This window comes from Molossus molossus, unplaced genomic scaffold, assembly GCF_014108415.1.
Source record: "Molossus molossus isolate mMolMol1 unplaced genomic scaffold, mMolMol1.p scaffold_m16_p_17, whole genome shotgun sequence".
Classification (NCBI taxonomy): Eukaryota; Metazoa; Chordata; class Mammalia; order Chiroptera; family Molossidae; genus Molossus; species Molossus molossus.
Window position 1 is genome coordinate 47,807,954 of NW_023425352.1, and position 18,506 is coordinate 47,826,459.

Genomic DNA, 18,506 nt, shown 5'->3' on the forward strand with positions numbered 1-18,506 from the left:
GAAATAAGAGAGAATAGGTGACCAGGTAAAGAGACTTGGATTGAGATTACTTTGGGTACAAAAGCAAAATAAGGTAGAGGGAGCAGGTGGAATTGGGGACTTGGTATAAGTGAAAGGACTCTGAATCTTCATATTGAGAGTGTAGTAGAGAATCAATAAGCAGTGAAGAAAAAAGAATCCATGTAATAAATGAGAGGATGGCTGATACAAATGCAATGTGGACCCAAGTATTTTTTTAAAGATATTATAGGGTACCTTTGAAATTAGAAAGTGGCCCCTCTTTCAGATTGAACTTTGAGCTCGTTGTGGGTAAGAGCATTGTTTGAAATATGTTTTCATTATTTAGTGTGGTTTCTGGAATACAGATACCCATTACACTGACTGGATTAATACTGAACTTGTTTTCAGCAAAGTTAAGCACATTTAAGAAAACAGTAAGTTAAGATATTGCTTAATTTTGTGTAGCAAAATTCAAGGTGTAAAGGAGTCTAAGCACCAGTCAATTCTCAAAATTGTGTGAGATAATACATTGTTATTTTAAGCCACTAATTTTCATAATGGCTTGCTACATAGTAACTGATAAATGAGCAAGTTGAGATTTAAGTGTATATATGCAAAACACCAGCACTCTGTCTAGCACACAGTAGGTATTCAGTAGAAGGTGGGTATAACTATATCATACTTCAAATTTTTAAATTATATTTACAAGTGCATACAGTGCTTTCTGTTAAAAAATACATTTATGTATATTACTTCCTTTGCTCTACATTGAAGTTATAATAGAAAATATGAGCCTTGTTACATTCTCATTTAACAAATGACAAATTGAAGCTGTGAATTTAAGAGATTCACTTAAAGTTATACAAACAAGCATTGGCAGTGCTTGGCCAAGGGACAGTGAGTCAAATAAAATATATGAAAGTGATCATCAGAGTATCAATTTTTTTGAGAGCTTATTGTGCTACTCTCTCCACTCCTTGTACTAGATGCTTCATGCTACCTTATTTCACTCCCACAATGACTCAGGTGACAGCTGTTATCCCAGCCCCACAGAATCAACACACACTGTACACTAAGGTTCTGAGAGGCTGTGACTTGCTCATTGCCATGCTTCTTCCAGAACATCATGAGAGGTAGTAGAATATGCAGAATAACAGGAGAAAGGTATAGACTGTGAGGACTAGAATGAGCAACTTCCCTTAAACAGAAGAGATTGCATCAAGGAAAATAAGGTCAACTTAAAGCCGATGAATGCAGTTTAGGGCTATGCATTCAGGAGATGGGGGTATCATCAGACACTGGATAGGTAGGGATGGGTGAACAGTAGCACTGTGACCTCTAAAACATCAGGCAAAGGGTTGTTTCTGGGTAACAAACAGAAAACAAAGGGAGGAGCTTGAGTGATCTCCTGAACACACGGGCTATCAGTAGAAGGAGGACAGGATTTTGTTATGTCTGAGCTCTGACCAGCCGCCTAGGACTGTGTGGTATTAGTGGGTAACCTCTCTGCCATTTTCTAACTTATCTATTAGTCTTTAGCTGATAGAAACACTCAGGATTCATTAGAAATATTAGTTTAATGAACTATAAAAATGCCATTAACCAGAAATTGCTTCTGAAAATGCCTAATAACAAAAGAATTAGCTTGGGTTAAATCTATGATGACAGTGACCTCAAGGGAGAGTAGGTTTTCAAAAGTATCCATGCTGACAACTCAACAGTCCTCTAACTTAAGAGTGAGCTCAAGAATTCTTTGGAGTTCCATTCAGCTTTTCTAATGAGGTGATTTCTCTGTCATAGTCAGCTAGAGATTAATCATAAAATATGAACAGTTTCACTTTTCTGAACTTCAGGAAACGTAATTGGTAGTAATTATAATAACCGTAAATAAAGCTACAGAGTTGTTCCATTATGGCTGTAACATTGGCTTTCATACTACAAATTCAGTAGCTGTGTGTGTGTGTGTGTGTGTGTGTGTGTGTGTGTGTGCAAAGGAGTGTATGTACAGTTGAATGAAGAAGAAAAGATTTTCAAGGGAATGTGACAGATAATTATCTAAAAAAAAAAGACAAGGGTACTGCTTCTGAAAATAATCACTTGTATACAAAAATGAAGGCTTATATAAACCCTGTTCTGACCCATGTATATGAAATATTTTTAAATCACTGAAGTTTCAAAAACTGCAAATAGTTTCTTATAAAATAACATGTTCTTATTAACAAGAAACTCTTGAAATAAGAGAACTGAACAAAGGCGAGATCAGACAGTAACTTATAATTCTCTAAAATCTTAAATCCATGTAAAACTCATAGTGCAGAATGAACATGCACCCACACACAACCTAAATAGAACCAGTTACTGATTAAAATCTGAATGTCTTTAGAAAGTGTACCAGAAAAGTCTAAAGTTTATTACCTTTTCCCAGTTTCTTTGTCATTGAAATACAAATATATTAAAATAATCCATTTACATATATCAAAGAAAAATAAATCAATATAAATGTTTCCAAATCTTCTGCATTAATTTAAGAATAAGAGAAAAAATAATTTTTGAAAAAATTAATAAAGAACTAAATTTATTTACTAGACTCAATAAGTAAACAGAAGCATGTATCTAAAACACACCAGTAAATAACATTTAAAAAATTAATGGTTTCTGGCCCTGGCCAGATAGCTCAGCTTGTTAGAGCATCATTCAGATAGGCCAAGGTTGCAGGTTGGGTCTCCACTCAGAGTACATGCAAGAAGCAACCAATGAAATTAATGCAAAAATAAGTGAAACAAAAATTGATTTTTTCCTCTCCCTCCCTGCCTCTCTCTCTAAAAATCAATTAAAAACAAAAAAAAACTTTCCTTATTTAAAAATCAATACTACATTTTTGGAGGAAATTATTTTCCAGAGGGAAAAATAGCAATTTTAGGGCAAAAAGGCAAACCATTATAAATTGTAAAATTTGAATTCTAGCCAAATTATAAAAGAAAGGTTGCCTTTAATAATGTTTTTAAAAATTAGCTTTGTAATATGTTGCTAGTGCTGGACTGCAGAATATTATCATTTCAATTACAAACTGTAGCAATTATTTAATGCTAAAAACCTTACCATCCAAAGAAACAGGTAAACATTTTATGTAAATAAAAATTATGTCTATTGACTGCTTACATACATATTTTAAATATTCATGGTTTAACAAAGATCTAGTCAGAAATAGGTTATTTTGGTTAAAAAAAAAAGGTGTTTAAAACATAGATGGATATTTCAAAATCTGGATAATCTAAACAGCTCATTCTTCAAATGTACTTTTAAAATAATGACAAAACATTTTCATTATCATTTTATTAAAAGTGTGTTAACCCTGGCCAGTGTGGCTTAGTGGTTGAGCGTCGACCCATGCACCAAGAGGTCACTGGTTCAATTCCCAGTCAGGACACATGCCCAGGTTGTGGGCCTGATCCCCAGTGTGGGGCATGCAGGAGGTGGCTGATCAATGTTCTCTCTCATCGATAGTTCTATCTCTCTCTCCCTCTCCCTTCCTCTCTCTCTAAAATCAATAAGAAAAAAGAAAATTTTTAAATGTGTTAAAATTGATGATAAAATTTTAATTTAAGGCAGGCATGTTTCAATAAAGAAATGTTTATGCCCAGGTAAACAGATGTTTACATATATAATACTGGACATATTGATGCAAAGATCCTCTTATTATTTTGTAATTCCCTTTGAATTTATACTTTGAATCCTTTTCTTTCATTTATCTTTTCTAGTTATGCATGTAAATACAATACTAGAGAAAACTAAACATAAGTTAGCATCTATTTTGTAAAATAAAATTTAATTTTCAGATTTCTGCTTCTGGGAAGAAGAAGTAGGCACACTTTTCTCTAAACCTCCTACAAATTACACTGTACAATTAAAGACCTTGGAATGTAGTTGCATATATATAACATATTCTGAATGTTAGAGAGAAAAATAAAAATGTTCTAATATCTAACAAAGAACTCGTAGTTAGAATATATAAAGAACTCTCAAAACCCAACACTGAAAACAAATAATCCAATTAGAAAATGATTAAAAGACATGAGCTGATATTTCACTATGGAATCTGTGAAGGACAAACACATAAAACATATTCATCATCTTTAGCAAATAGGGAATTACAAAGTAAAACCACAATGAAGTGTCACTATGTACCTATTAGAATGGCTAAAATAAGGAAGAGTAACAACATCAAATGCTGTCACTCATCCATTGCTAATAAGAATGTAAAATAGTGTAGCCACTCTGGAGAGAGCTGGACACTGCATTTAATAAAACTAAATATACAACTACCACATGACCCAGCATGTACACTACTTGGAATTTATCCCAGAGAAAGGCAAATTTATATTCACATAAAACCCGATATACGAATATTAATAGAAGTTAATACATAACAGCCCCAACTGGACACTGCTAGGAGTACTTTCATGGGAGACTAGTTAGACAAACCGGTTATATCCATACCATGGAATCCCACTCAGCAATAAAAGGACTGAACTACTCATGGATACAAGGATTTAGATGGGAATTATGCTGAGTGAAAAAAGCCAATCCCAAAAGGGATTGTATAATTTCAACTGTATGATTTCAATTATGTAACATTCTTCAAATGACAGAATTATAGAAAAAGAAACGAGATTAATGTTTGTCACTAGTTAAGGAGGGTATGGCAGGGGGAGGGATGTACCTGTGGCTATAAAAGGCCTGCAGGAGGGATCTTTGTGATGATCGCTATGTTCGTATCTTGACTCTGTGGATCTCAGCATCCTGGTTAGGATACTGTACTCTGTTTGGTAAGATGTTGCCATAGGATGGAAGCAGTAAAGGGCATATGAGATCTCACTATATTATTTCTGTAAAAAGTATGTGAATCTATAATTATTTTAAATAAATTGTTTTGTCTAAAATTAAATAAATACCAAAATTGTAAGCTCTGAGAATATATATTCACAAAGTTTGTCACAAAGGAGATCTCTAAGTTTTGGACTTTCTTTTTTCTATTTTTTTTTGTTTGTTTGTTTTTATCCAATGACGTTATATTGCTTTGGTAATAAGGAAGGAGAAATACAATGCTCATGTAATCTAAACATTTACATATAAGTGCATACCTCTGGTCACATTATTATAAGGTTCTTAGTATGAAAGGCAACTTTTAAGTTAAGCCTAAATCTATTATTAAAATCAGGGTATTAAAATACCCTGTAGTCAGGGTATTTTAAGATAAGAATTCAAACTTCTAGTTTGAATAAAGAGAATGTGTTGAATAGTACAACTGCTGGCCTGACTTCCCCCCCCCCCCATCCTAGGTGTTTTTAGGTTCATTATCTTTTACCAAAATTAACTTTTCTTTCAGAACTTAAAAGTATTAGTTCTGAATTTCAGATATTTTGACCTAATGGCTGCATATTACAGCGCTATGCTGTCAATTAGATAAAGTGTCATTGGAAATCACCTCACATCACTTTTGCTTAGCTGGAGGAGTATGGGGGGCACACAGAAGTACACAAGCTTCTAATTTCTGCCAAGGATTCCTATTAGATCTTTAGAAAACCACTTGCCTATTTCAAAAGCTGAAAATGAGCTGGAGTCCAGCGCTCAAGATCAGAAATCAAGAGGCTATTTAAAGTGACAGTGAAGGAAGGGCTCAGTGGACACAGAAGATGGGATGGAATGAAGCTAGATACAGATAACTCTGTTCCAGAATCCAAAGGTGAAGAGAAAAACCAGATTAGGGGTCAGTATCACTGAGGAGGGAATGGTTTTGTGGCTCTACCTGATTCTGCAGTCTCCTAGAGGGATTGCATTTTTTTTGAAACATAAAGGGTTAGGGCATTAGCACAAAATAAGTATCACATACAGAAGAAATAGTTATCCCAGAATAATTTCAAACAGTAGTATAATTAAACTCTGGACCCTTCAAGCAAATTTCTTCAAAGTTATCTCCTTGTAGTCCTCTAAAGAAATAACCTTTGTCATATGCCCTGGGGAACCCATGTTTTCATGTACAAGATGGCAATTCTTATCAGTCTTAACTTTTAAAAGTATATGCAAAATGTAAGATTATAAACTATTAAAATATTATGTAAACTAAAAACATTAAGTTACCTCCATTATTATGCCCCCCCCCCCCCCGCCATGATATAGCGTGTTTAAGCTGAAAAACTAAGCTACACTTGAATTAAAACTTTTGCTCTGTGTGCTTCAAGTTGGGGAATTTGTGCCTCATTTCTGCTCAGTGTTAGGTCTGCCATCTAGTGGTCATGTATAGAAATACAAATTGTCATAAAGATCATATGAAAATACTAGGTCATCCAAACGGACCATTTCCAGTCTAAGAGCAAATGGTAAAAAGAACTTGGTGGTAGATATATTATTATTCAGAGTTTTATTTAATGATATGTATGCTGACTTAAAACACTGTGAATACAAAAGCATATTAAAAACAACCGTTTTTTACATTTATACTGACTTCAAAAAAGAAATCTGTATTTATAGATTTTCACTCAGTTTAAAAGAAAGTAACGGTTAATTTAATTACTTTTCATCTAACTACCTTTTTTAGGTTTACCTTTCCTACTTCTTAATTTAATCGATGAAAAAAATTTTCTCAGTACTTGGACTTGTACTATCTGCCAATTTGCCAAAGAATCAAGAATTATTAAATGAAAAATAAACACAGCTTCAGAATTTAAATGCTAACATGTGAAAATACAATACTCTTCACCTTCCAAGGATACAAGAACTCTTTGAATCTCTTAAAAAATTGTATTATTTTATTTGTTAGTGGAAGTGACAGGTTAAAATACAGTTACTTGTGCTCATTTCCTGGCATAATTTTAACAGCTGTTTGTCCAATGCTGATACACCCACTTCTATTTCCTTACGAAGTATTGATCTAATGGCTTGTATTTCTAAAAGCCCCGATATTTTAACTAAAAGGCTTACTTTATGACAGAAAATGACATTTGCACAGTGACTAAGAAGTAACGTGAATATACTCTGAGAAGTATTCACAAGCTGAATTCATCAGATGAATGTGCAATATTCACATTTCAATGTTTTGGTTGCTATCTTAATTTGTTTTCTTGGTTGGTATGCCCACGCAAATTATAGTTCTTTGACATTCTAATTAGTTATAGTAAAGTCACTAAAATAAATAATATTTAAAAATCTAATAACCATTAGCCATGTTTTCATTACTGTTGAATCCAGTTAATTTCCCCTTAGGCTTATTATTGTTTGAGATAACAAGTTAACATCCCATTGTTCAAATTGGAAATACAGGTAATTTTGCAATTGCTAATATTGTGTAAAAACATCCTGTGATAATTCACAAACTCATATCCCATGTTGTTGACATCCTAATAAGTAAATTTGTAAAATGGAGGCAAAATAATGAAACAATATCCACAAATTGCTTAATCCTTGATTTTGTGGAGTCCACATTCATTTTTAATTCATAAATATAACCTTTTGCAGTTAAGTATGGGAGCTCAGAATAACACACAAGCTCCACTCTAAGGCATGAGTGTTCAAATAACTGTTAGTGGGTACACTTTTTTCTAAGTAGAAATATCTCATGTAATTACTGATTCCACCAAGACTCACTCTGCTTTAGAATACAGCACCCGAATGTGTGGCTTTTCTTCTCACTCAATCTCTATACTTTCTAACAGCATGGTCAAACTCCCACAATCTTATGTCAAAATTAAGAAAAAATAATTTAACAAAAGGAATATTTTCAGACTTCTAAATGAAAGCAAAATGTCCATACTCATAATATAGCAAAGTCAGTCACAAGATTAAAACTATGGTCTCTAATAATCAAAGTCCTTTACTCTATTGTGTGTCAGAGAATTATCTCGGGCCAAGTTCATAAAGGGGAATATAACATTAAATGTGGCATTAAAAAAAAAAATGAACTGTGGCATATGAGCCCTCACTAGGAATTCTGGCTCCAGAAGCCTCCCCATAAAAAGTCCTCACTACTGATACCATAGTAATTAGTTAGTTATTAATAAAAGGAAGGGAATAAGAGGAAAGCCAGACATTATAAATATGGCCCTCTGGGCAGCTTCACCAGGAAACTGCAATTTCACATTCCCTGAGAAACCACTGGGCTCATTCCCTGAAGGTCACTGGGGAAAGGGGTCTAACAAAGGGGAAGATGGCGCATAAGCAATGAGTCAGTGTGACACAGGGAAAGTGCGGTCAGTCAAGCCTGGGGAAACATGGACTGAGTAGAGTAGGCAGGGACATTGCAAGCCCACAAAAATTTGGGAATACATGATCCCACAGACAAAGGGCTTCACTGTTCTCTCGACTGCTGGCTCTCTCGGCTCTCTGGTTTCTTTGGCTTTGCTCCAAACCATGTTCTCTCCACAGCCATGTAGCCCTGCATAGCCCACACACCATGGACTAATGGACTGCTGCTGGGAATTCAAGCTAAGGTAGCCTGATGCTGGACTAGCACTGCTCCAATATGGAGCAAAAATTCTAGACACTGGCTTTGATTCTAGCTCTGCTGAAGCCACAGCTGCACTTCTTCCTCAGGGGGACGAAGGGAAAGGAGACCTTGGAAACTCAGGGGTTTAATTCCACAGAAGTAAACTTTTCTACAATACCTCATCCTTCTGTACTGGTCTCAGAAAATTCCTTTTCTTAGGATATTGCAAGAAGCCCACTCCCACCAGCAACCTGTGAGGATGAGATCTTCCCTCAGTGACATCACCACTGTTGGCTTTTGCAACAACTTCATTATGGAAAAAGTTCATCAAGAAACCATATTTATTTTCCAAAAGAAAACATGTATACTGTATCTCATAGAGAATAAAACACTTAGAGGTGAGGAAAAAAACAAATACAAATCTTTAGACAATCTATAGCCTAGCACAGAATTTAGATATTACAATCCAGGGGCCAAATGTAGCCCTCCATCTGTTTTTTGTAAATAATGTTTTACTTACCATGCCCGTTTGGTTACATATCACTTATAATTTTTTTTACACTATAACAATAGAGCTGGTGGTCACAGAGTCCCTATAGCCCAGAAAGCCTGAAGTAGTCACTATTCAGCTTTTCACAGAAAAATGTTGTCAACCCCTGCTGAGATAACAATTGCATTTCTCATTCCCCAAATATACCTTATACTTTTCTGTCTTTTTTAGCTCACTGTTATGCTCATATGAAATGCTCATTTTTCCTACCCAGTTCAAAAGAATCCAACCTATAAGGTAGAACATTACATAAAAGAAATCAAATTGCATGTATCATTTGAAGGCTTGCTTTTACATTTAACATTAGGTTTCTGAGATTTATTGATTTATTGATTCTGCTCAATATAAGTTTAGTTTATTAATTTAAATTTTTAAGCTTATATTCTGTTATATGAATAAATTATAATTAATGTCAATAGACACTTGGGTTGGGTCCAGTGCTTTGATGTTTTTGCTCAATGGAGTTTCTATGAATCCTCTTGTACATGTATCCTGACTTATAAGTGCAATAGTTTCTCTATAGTATATATATCTAGGTGTGTTATTTTCCAGTGTGTTTGGCAAACACTTGATATGGTGATTTTTCCCCCTTTGGATAGGTAAAACTTTTGCAGTTTTAGTTTGTATTTTTGTGATTACAAATGACAACGGGTATCTTTTTCCTATCTTTAATCACTATTACTGTTTCTTCTTTTGTAAAAGGCTATTTAAATTTTGGCTATTTTTCTCTCTCAGTTGGTTTGTCTTTCTGCTCTACCAAACTAAAGGGTTGTTTTTAAAAATACTTTCTTGATAGCAGTTCTTTATCAATTACAGTATGTAAATATTCATTTTATAACATGTATGAGGTCTTTTATAAAATAAATTCTTAATTTGAATGTAGCTGAGCTACATATACTTTTTCCATACACAGTTTTATATATAATTTACTAAAACCTTTAAATATCACGTTATATTTAAAAATTGAGACATACAAAGAAAAAGGGATAATGAATTAAATTTTTTAAAAGTTAACAGACTATCACTAAGCAAGCCCATACATTGAACTTCCCAGATAAAGAATTTGAACACAAAATTTCAAATATGTTCAAAGAAATCACAAACATATGGGAATTATGTTTAAACAACAGAGAGTATAAACAAAGAGATGAAAATTATTTTTTAAATAATGAAATTGAAATTGTGGAGTTGAAAAGTACTACCACTAAAGTAAAATATTTGCTTTGATGGTCCCAATAGCAGATTTAAATAAGAAAGATAAAAAATAAACAAATTTGAAGATAAGTCTATTGATATTATCTGGTGTGAGAAATAGAAATAAAAAAACAAATAAAGGAAAATGAGCAGAACCTTAGAAACTTGAGACACCATCAACTGTAACAACATACTTATAATGGAGTTCCACAAAGAGAAAGAATTTGAAAACAATATTTGAAGAAACACTGATCATAAAATTCTCAAATTTAGTGAAATATATAAATCTGTAGGTCTAAAAAAATTCAAGGATCTATAAACAGGACAAGTTCAAAGAGATACACACCAAGATACATCGCCCTGGCTGGTTTGGCTCAGTGGTTGGAGCGTCGGCCTGCGGTCCAGAGAGACCAGGTTCCGTTCGTTCCCGCTAAGAGTATCTCGGTAGCAGTTTGTCCCCGGCCCTCGTTGGTTGTGCAGGTGGCAGCCACTCAATGTGTCCCTTTCACGTCAATGTTTCTCTCTCTCTCTCTCTTCCTTTCACTCTATCTGAGCAAAGAATGGAAAATGTCCTCAGGTGAGGATAAAAAAAAAGATACATCAACCCATCCAATTATCTAAAGCAAGACAAAGAAGGAATCCTAAAGTCGGTGAAAAAGAAGTGACTCACCCATACAAGGAATCATCAATAAAATTAACAGCCAGTTTGTCATCAGAAGCAGTGGGATGACACAGTGTGTATGGGGGGGGGGGGGGGGGGGCGGGGGGGAGGAGAGGCTGTCAAAGAAGAATTTTATAATAGCAAAAATATTCTACAAAATGAAGGAGACACTGAGGTATTTCCAAACTGTGTCTTTGACTCTAAAAGATGCAAACAAAAAGGATGTTAATAACATACCATACAAAAACTAAGTAAAAGAGAGCTGGAGTGACTGTGCTGATACTAGACAAGATTTTAAGTAAAAAAGTGTTACTATAGACAAAATTTGACACTTTATAAAGATAACAATGCCATTCCATCAAGGTACAATATCTATAAACATGCATGCTTGCGGTCCACTTAAAAACACCTCAAACCCCTGGCCCCGCAATAAATTCAATATAAAAAATACTTTCCCCAAAGGTATGTCCCAATCTATGTAACCTGTGAGTGTTACCTTATATGGCAAAGAAGTGTCTTTGCATATATGATTAATTTATTATTTTAAGATAGGAAGGTTATCCTGGATAATATGAGTGGGCTTTGAATACAATCACATGTATAAGAGTGAGGTAGGGATCGATTTCACACATGAGAGGATAAAACAACAAAACAAAAAAAACCTGTGAAAATGACCAAAGAGATTTGAAGATATTGGCCTTGGACATTGAAATAATGTGGCTACAAACCAAGGAATGTCAGAAGTAGCCACAAGTGGAAACAGCAAGAGATTAAATATGCCCCAGAGCCTCTGCGGGGAGTATGGCCGATACTTTGGCCTAATGAAACAGTTTCAGACTTCTGGTCTCCTGTAAAAAGTATTTCTGTTGTATTAAGGCACTGAGTTTCTGGTAATTTGTTACAGTAAGCACAGGAAACCAATACAATACTCATATAAACAGTGCCATAATATAGTAAATAAAACTGAAAAATCAAAGGAAGAAATGAACAATAATAATTGGATCAGTCAAAATTTCACTTTTGAGAATAGATACAAAATCTAAACAAAAAGGTCAACATGAAAACAGAATTAAACACAAGTATAAATAACTTAGAACTAACAGATATTTGTGGACCAGTCTAGCCTACAAGAGCAGGATACACATTCTTCTCAAGTGCATATCAATCATTCTCCAGGATAGATCATATGTTAGACATCAAAACAATCTCAATATATTTAAAGATTATAAATCACATAAGGTTCCCTGAGCACAATGTAATGAAATTAGAAATAATTATGGGAGAAATATTTGGTAAATTCACAAATATTTAAAATTAAACAACATACTCCTAAATAGCCAATGAATCAAAGAAGGAATTAAAAGGGAAATTAGAAACTACTGTTAGGTCAACGAAGATGAAAACACAATATGCAAAATCTTGTGGAATGCAGCTAAAGCAGTACTTGGAGGGAAATGTATAGAAGCAGGAGCCTAAAATAAGAACAGAATAATAATCCCAAAACAATAACAATCAATACAAGCTTTAAAAAAGAAACTATAAAAGAGGTAAAACTAATCCCAAAGAAGGAAATAATAAAAATTAGGGTTGACACAAATGAGAGTAGAAAAACAATAGGAAAAAAAACCCAAAAACTAAAAGTTGGTTCTTTAAAAGATCAAAATAAACAAACATTTAACTAGGCTAATAATAAAAAAAAAGAGAAAACTCAATTTACTAAAGGAAAAAAGGGAAATCACTATTGATCTTACAGAAATAAAAGGGATTTTTAAAAAGGACTATAAATATTTTAATGCAAATAATTAGAAAAATTTAGATAAAAGACAAATGACTAAAAAGACAAAAAAGATCAAACTCAAGAAAAAAATAGAAAATCTGAATATACTTTTAACAAGTAGAGATAGAGTTAGTGACCAAAAATCTTCCCACAAAGAAATGTCTAGGACTAGAGGCAACCACTGGTGAATTCTACCAAATATTTCAAGTATAATTAATACCAACTATAACAAACTATAAAAAATATAAAAGAGGTGAAAACACCTTCCATTTTATTTTATAAAGTCTGTATTATCCTGAAGGAGAAAAAGATATCTAAGAAAGGCTAATAGAGACAACATCTCTTATAAACATACACAACAGAATCTTTAACAAAAACTAGTAAACTGAATTTAACAGCATTTAATATATACCATGACCAAGTGGGATTTATTTTGGCAATACAAGGATGGTTAAATATAATATACTATATAATATACTATAAAAGAATCAATATATTAATGAATAAAGTGAGCGCGCGCACACACACACACACACACAAACTATCTCAATAGATGCAGAAATAGCATTTCACGATTAGGTAGAGAAAATGGCAGCGAAGTGAATGGAGGGACCCAGACCGTCTCCCAAGACCAAACTGGATTTACAACGAAAACAAAGGCAAACCGTCAGGAAAGGGCAGCTGAAGGACACCTTGGAGGAACACTTAACCAGAAACACCCACTCAGTCCTGGTAGGCTTGCGAGGACGGGAGTGGGGACCAAGAGCCCAGGGTCCGCAGCGGCCTGGGCAGGGGCCAGGGAACTAGAGGGGAAGTTAACTCTACCGTCTTTCTTCCCACTGTGCCCGGCCTGGAAACCCTGTAGCGGCTAGGCTAGGCTCTCTGCTGAAGCCGCACAGACTCGCAGCCGGCTAGGCTAGGCTCTCTGCTGAAGCCGCACAGACTCGCAGCCGGCTAGGCTAGGCTCTCTGCTGAAGCCGCACAGACTCGCAGACCCCAGGCAACTCGGTGGGACCGGGGAACGCGGTGGAGAGTTAACGCTACCGCCTCCCTCCCTGCCCTGCACGGCCTTGGAAACTCTGCAGCCGGCTAGGCTAGGCTCTCCGCTGGAGCCGCACAGACTCGCAGCCGGCTAGGCTAGGCTCTCTGCTGAAGCCGCACAGACTCGCAGACCCCAGGCAACTCGGTGGGACCGGGGAACGCGGTGGAGAGTTAACTCTACCGCCTCCCTCTCTGCCGTGCACGGCCTTGGAAACTCTGCAGCCGGCTAGGCTAGGCTCTCCGCTGGAGCCGCACAGACTCGCAGCCGGCTAGGCTAGGCTCTCTGCTGAAGCCGCACAGACTCGCAGACCCCAGGCAACTCGGTGGGACCAGGGAACGCGGTGGAGAGTTAACTCTACCGCCTCCCCCCCTGCCGTGCACGGCCTTGGAAACTCTGCAGCCGGCTAGGCTAGGCTCTCCGCTGGAGCCGCACAGACTCCTGGCCCCCAAGGAACTGGGCGGGACCAGGGAACTCGGAGGGACCGGGGAACTAGACGGAAAATTAATTCTACTGCCTCCCCTCCTGCCGTGCAAGGCCCTGTAGCCGCTGAAGCCGCACAGACTCCTGGCCCCCAGGCAACTCGGTGGGACCGTGGAATGCAGCGGAAAATTAAGTCTACCGCCTCCCTCCCCGCCGCGCACAGCCTGGAAACCCCGTAGCCGGCTAGGCTAGGCTCTCCGCTGAAGCCACACAGACTCCTGGCCCCCAGGCAACTCGGTGGGACCTGCGAACGTGGCGGAAAATTAATTCTACCGCCTCCCTCCCCGCCGTGCACGGCCCTGGAAACTCTGCAGCCGCTGAAGCCCCACGGACTCACGGCCCCCAGGGAACTGGGCGGGACCAGGGAACTTGGCTGGAAATTATTCCCACCACCTCCCTTGCCACCCTGCATGGGCCCTCCTAACGCTATAGCCTGCTAAACTCTCCGCTGGAGCCACACAGACTCCCGGAGAACAGGGGACTTGGCGGGATTAAAGTGGGTCCTCCCTGGTGCATCCAAACCCAGGAGAGGGAGCCACAAACAGCAAAACACGAACACCCACTGGGAAAACTTGGCAGACTCCAAAGCCCACTGTGATAACCAAAATGGTGAGAAACAGAAACAAAAGCCAAATGAAAGATCAAGAGACCTCTACAGAAGATGAAATAAATGAGGTGCAGTTAAGCAAGTTAACAGAACTAGAATTTAGAGCCATGATGTTGCGGAAGCTCAACAGCATGTGTAAGGACATGAGCAACATGAGTAAAGACATAGAAATGTTGAAAATAAACCATCTGGAAATGAAAAACCAACAGGAAGAAATGAAGAATGACATATCAGAAATGAAAAACACACTGGAAGGTCTAAAAAGCAGAGTAGGGGAAGCTGAGGACCGGATCAGTGAATTAGAAGACAGGCTAGAAGAAATCAACCAATCAGAAAACCAAAAGGAAAAAAAGATTAAGAAACAAGAAGAGAGCTTAAGAGAATTGTGGGACAACTGGAAACGTAATAATATTCGTATCATAGGAGTCCCTGAAGAAGAAGAAAGTAAGCGAGGGCTAGAGAATATATTCAAAGAAATAGTGACAGAAAACTTCCCTAATTTGGTGAAGGAAGAAGGCATTCAAGTTCAAGAAGCTCAGAGAGCCCCAAGTAAGAAGAACCCAAACAGGCCCACACCAAGACACATAGTAATCAAACTGCCAAAAATTCAAGACAAAGAGAGAATCCTAAAAGCAGCAAGAGATAAGCAACAGGTTACCTACAAAGGAACCCCCATAAGGCTCTCAGCTGACTTCTCACAAGAAACATTACAGGCTCGAAGGGAATGGCATGAAGTAATCAAGGTCATGAAAAACAAGGATCTGAATCCAAGACTATTCTACCCAGCAAGGCTATCGTTCAAAATAGAAGGTCAAATAAAGAGCTTCCCAGACAAAATAAGGCTAAGGGAGTACATTAGCACCAAACCAGCACTGCAAGAAATGTTAAAAGGACTGCTGTAATTACCAGGAGAAATGGGAAGAAAAATAGAACCACACTAAACAAAAATGGCAATAAATAAGTACATATCAATAACCACCTTAAATGTAAATGGACTGAATGCTCCCATAAAAAGACACAGAGTAGCTGATTGGATAAGAAAGCAAGACTCATCTATATGCTGTTTACAAGAAACCCACCTCACAACAAAAGACTCACACAGATTGAAAGTGAAGGGATGGAAAAAAATCTTTCAAGCAAATGGAAAAGAAAAAAAAGCTGGGGTAGCAATACTGATATCTGATAAAATAGACTTCAGATTGAAGGCCATAACTAGAGACAAAGAAGCCCACTACATAATATTGAAAGGATCTATCCAACAGGAAGATATAACATTGATAAACATATATGCACCCAATATAGGAGCACCAAAATATATTAAAAATCTTCTGGAGGACTTCAAAGGAGAAATCGATAGCAATACAATCATAACAGGGGACTTCAACACCCCGCTCACATCACTGGATAGATCCTCTAGACAAAAAATTAGCAAGGAAACAGAGACTCTAAATGAAGCAGTAGACCAAATGGATTTAATAGATATCTACAGAGAACTACACCCCAAAACTACAGAATTCACATTCTTCTCAAGTGCACATGGAACATTCTCAAAGATAGACCACATGTTAGGGCACAAACTAAGTCTCTACAAGTTCAAGAAGATTGAAATTATAACAAGCATCTTCTCAGACCACAATGGTATGAAACTAGAAATCAATTGCAAGAAGAACATACAAAGACATTTTAACACATGGAAGCTAAATAGAATGTTATTAAACAATGAATGGGTCACTGAGGAAATCAAGGAAGAAATCAAAAACTTCCTGGAAACCAATGAAAATGAGGACACAACAATACAAAATCTATGGGATGCAGCAAAAGCAGTTCTGAGAGGGAAGTTTATAGCACTACAGGCCTACCTCAAAAAAGAAGAAAAATCTCTAATAGACTACCTAACCTTACAACTTAAAGAACTAGAGAGTAAACAAAAAGAAAACCCCAGAGCAAGCAGAAGAAAAGAAATAGTAAGGATCAGAGCAGAAATAAACGACATAGAGACCAAAAAAACAATCCAGAGGATCAATAAAACAAAGAGCTGGTTTTTTGAAAAGATAAACAAGATTGATGGACCCTTAGCTAGACTCACCAAGAAACAAAGAGAGAGAACCCAAATACATAAAATCAGAAATGAAACAGGAGAGATAACAACTGACCCTACAGAAATACAAAAGATCGTTAACAACTACTATGAAAAATTATACGGCAACAAATTCGAAAATGTAAGCGAAATGGACAAATTTTTAGAAACACATAGCCTCCCAAAATTGGATCAGATAGAGATTGAAAACTTGAACAGACCAATAACAACAGAGGAAATTGAAGATGTAATCAAGACTCTTCCAGCAAACAAAAGCCCAGGCCCAGATGGCTTCACAGGGGAGTTTTACCGAACATTCAAAGAAGAACTAATACCCATTCTCCTCAAACTATTTCAAAAAATTCAAGAAGAAGGAAGACTGCCAAACTCGTTTTATGAAGCCAGCATAACTCTAATTCCAAAACCAGAAAAAGACACAACAAAGAAAGAAAACTACAGGCCAATATCCCTGATGAACATAGATGCCAAAATCCTGAACAAAATACTAGCAAATCGAATCTAGCAATACACCAGAAAAATTATCCACCATGACCAGGTGGGATTCATCCCAGGGATGCAAGGCTGGTACAATATTCGCAAATCCATAAATGTGATACACCACATAAATAAATTGAAGAATAAAAACCACATGATCATATCAATAGATGCTGAAAAAGCCTTTGACAAAATCCAGCATCCATTTCTGATAAAAACGCTCACCAGTGTGGGAATTGAGGGATCATACCTAGACATAATAAAGGCCATATATGAAAGACCTACAGCCAACATCATACTCAATGGGCAAAAACTAAAAGCATTTCCCTTAAGAACAGGAACAAGGCAAGGATGCCCACTTTCGCCACTCCTGTTTAACATAGTACTGGAAGTCTTAGCCACAGCAATCAGACAGGAAGAAAAAATAAAAGGGATCCAAATTGGAAAGGAGGAAGTGAAATTGTCATTATTTGCAGATGACATGATACTGTACATAGAAAATCCCAAGGACTCCACCAAAAGCTTACAAGACTTAATAAATGAATTTGGCAAAGTAGCAGGATACAAAATTAACGTCAAGAAATCGATGGCATTCTTATACACCAATGATGAACTCACAGAAAGAGAAACTAGGCAAACAATCCCATTTACCATTGCGGCAAAAAAATTAAGATACCTAGGAATAAACTTAACCAAAGAGATAAAGGACCTATTCGCAGAAAACTACAGATCTTTGAAAAATGAAATAGAGCAAGATGTAAAAAAGTGGAAGAACATACCCTGTTCATGGATTGGGAGAATTAACATCATTAAAATGTCCATATTACCCAAAGCAATCTATAGATTCAACGCAATCCCCATCAAAATACCAACGGCATACTTCAAAGAATTAGAACAATTACTTCAAAAGTTCATATGGAACCAAAAAAGGCCTCGAATAGCCACAGCAATCTTGAAAAGGAAGAACAAAGTTGGAGGGATCACAATACCAGATTTCAGGTTATACTACAAAGCCACCATAATCAAAACAGCCTGGTACTGGCACAAGAACAGGTATATAGACCAGTGGAACAGAATAGAGAACCCAGAAATGGACCCTAGGCAATATGCTCAATTAATATTTGACAAAGGTGGCAAGAGCATA

At 36.7% G+C, this 18,506-nt stretch overlaps 1 protein-coding gene across 1 annotated transcript in view; it reads right to left on the bottom strand.

Moving 5' to 3' along the window:
- CTNNA3 (catenin alpha 3) overlaps positions 1-18,506 on the bottom strand; it is a 1,555,380-nt gene that overhangs the window by 206,334 nt on the left and 1,330,540 nt on the right. The gene's annotated exons all lie outside the window — the stretch shown is intronic.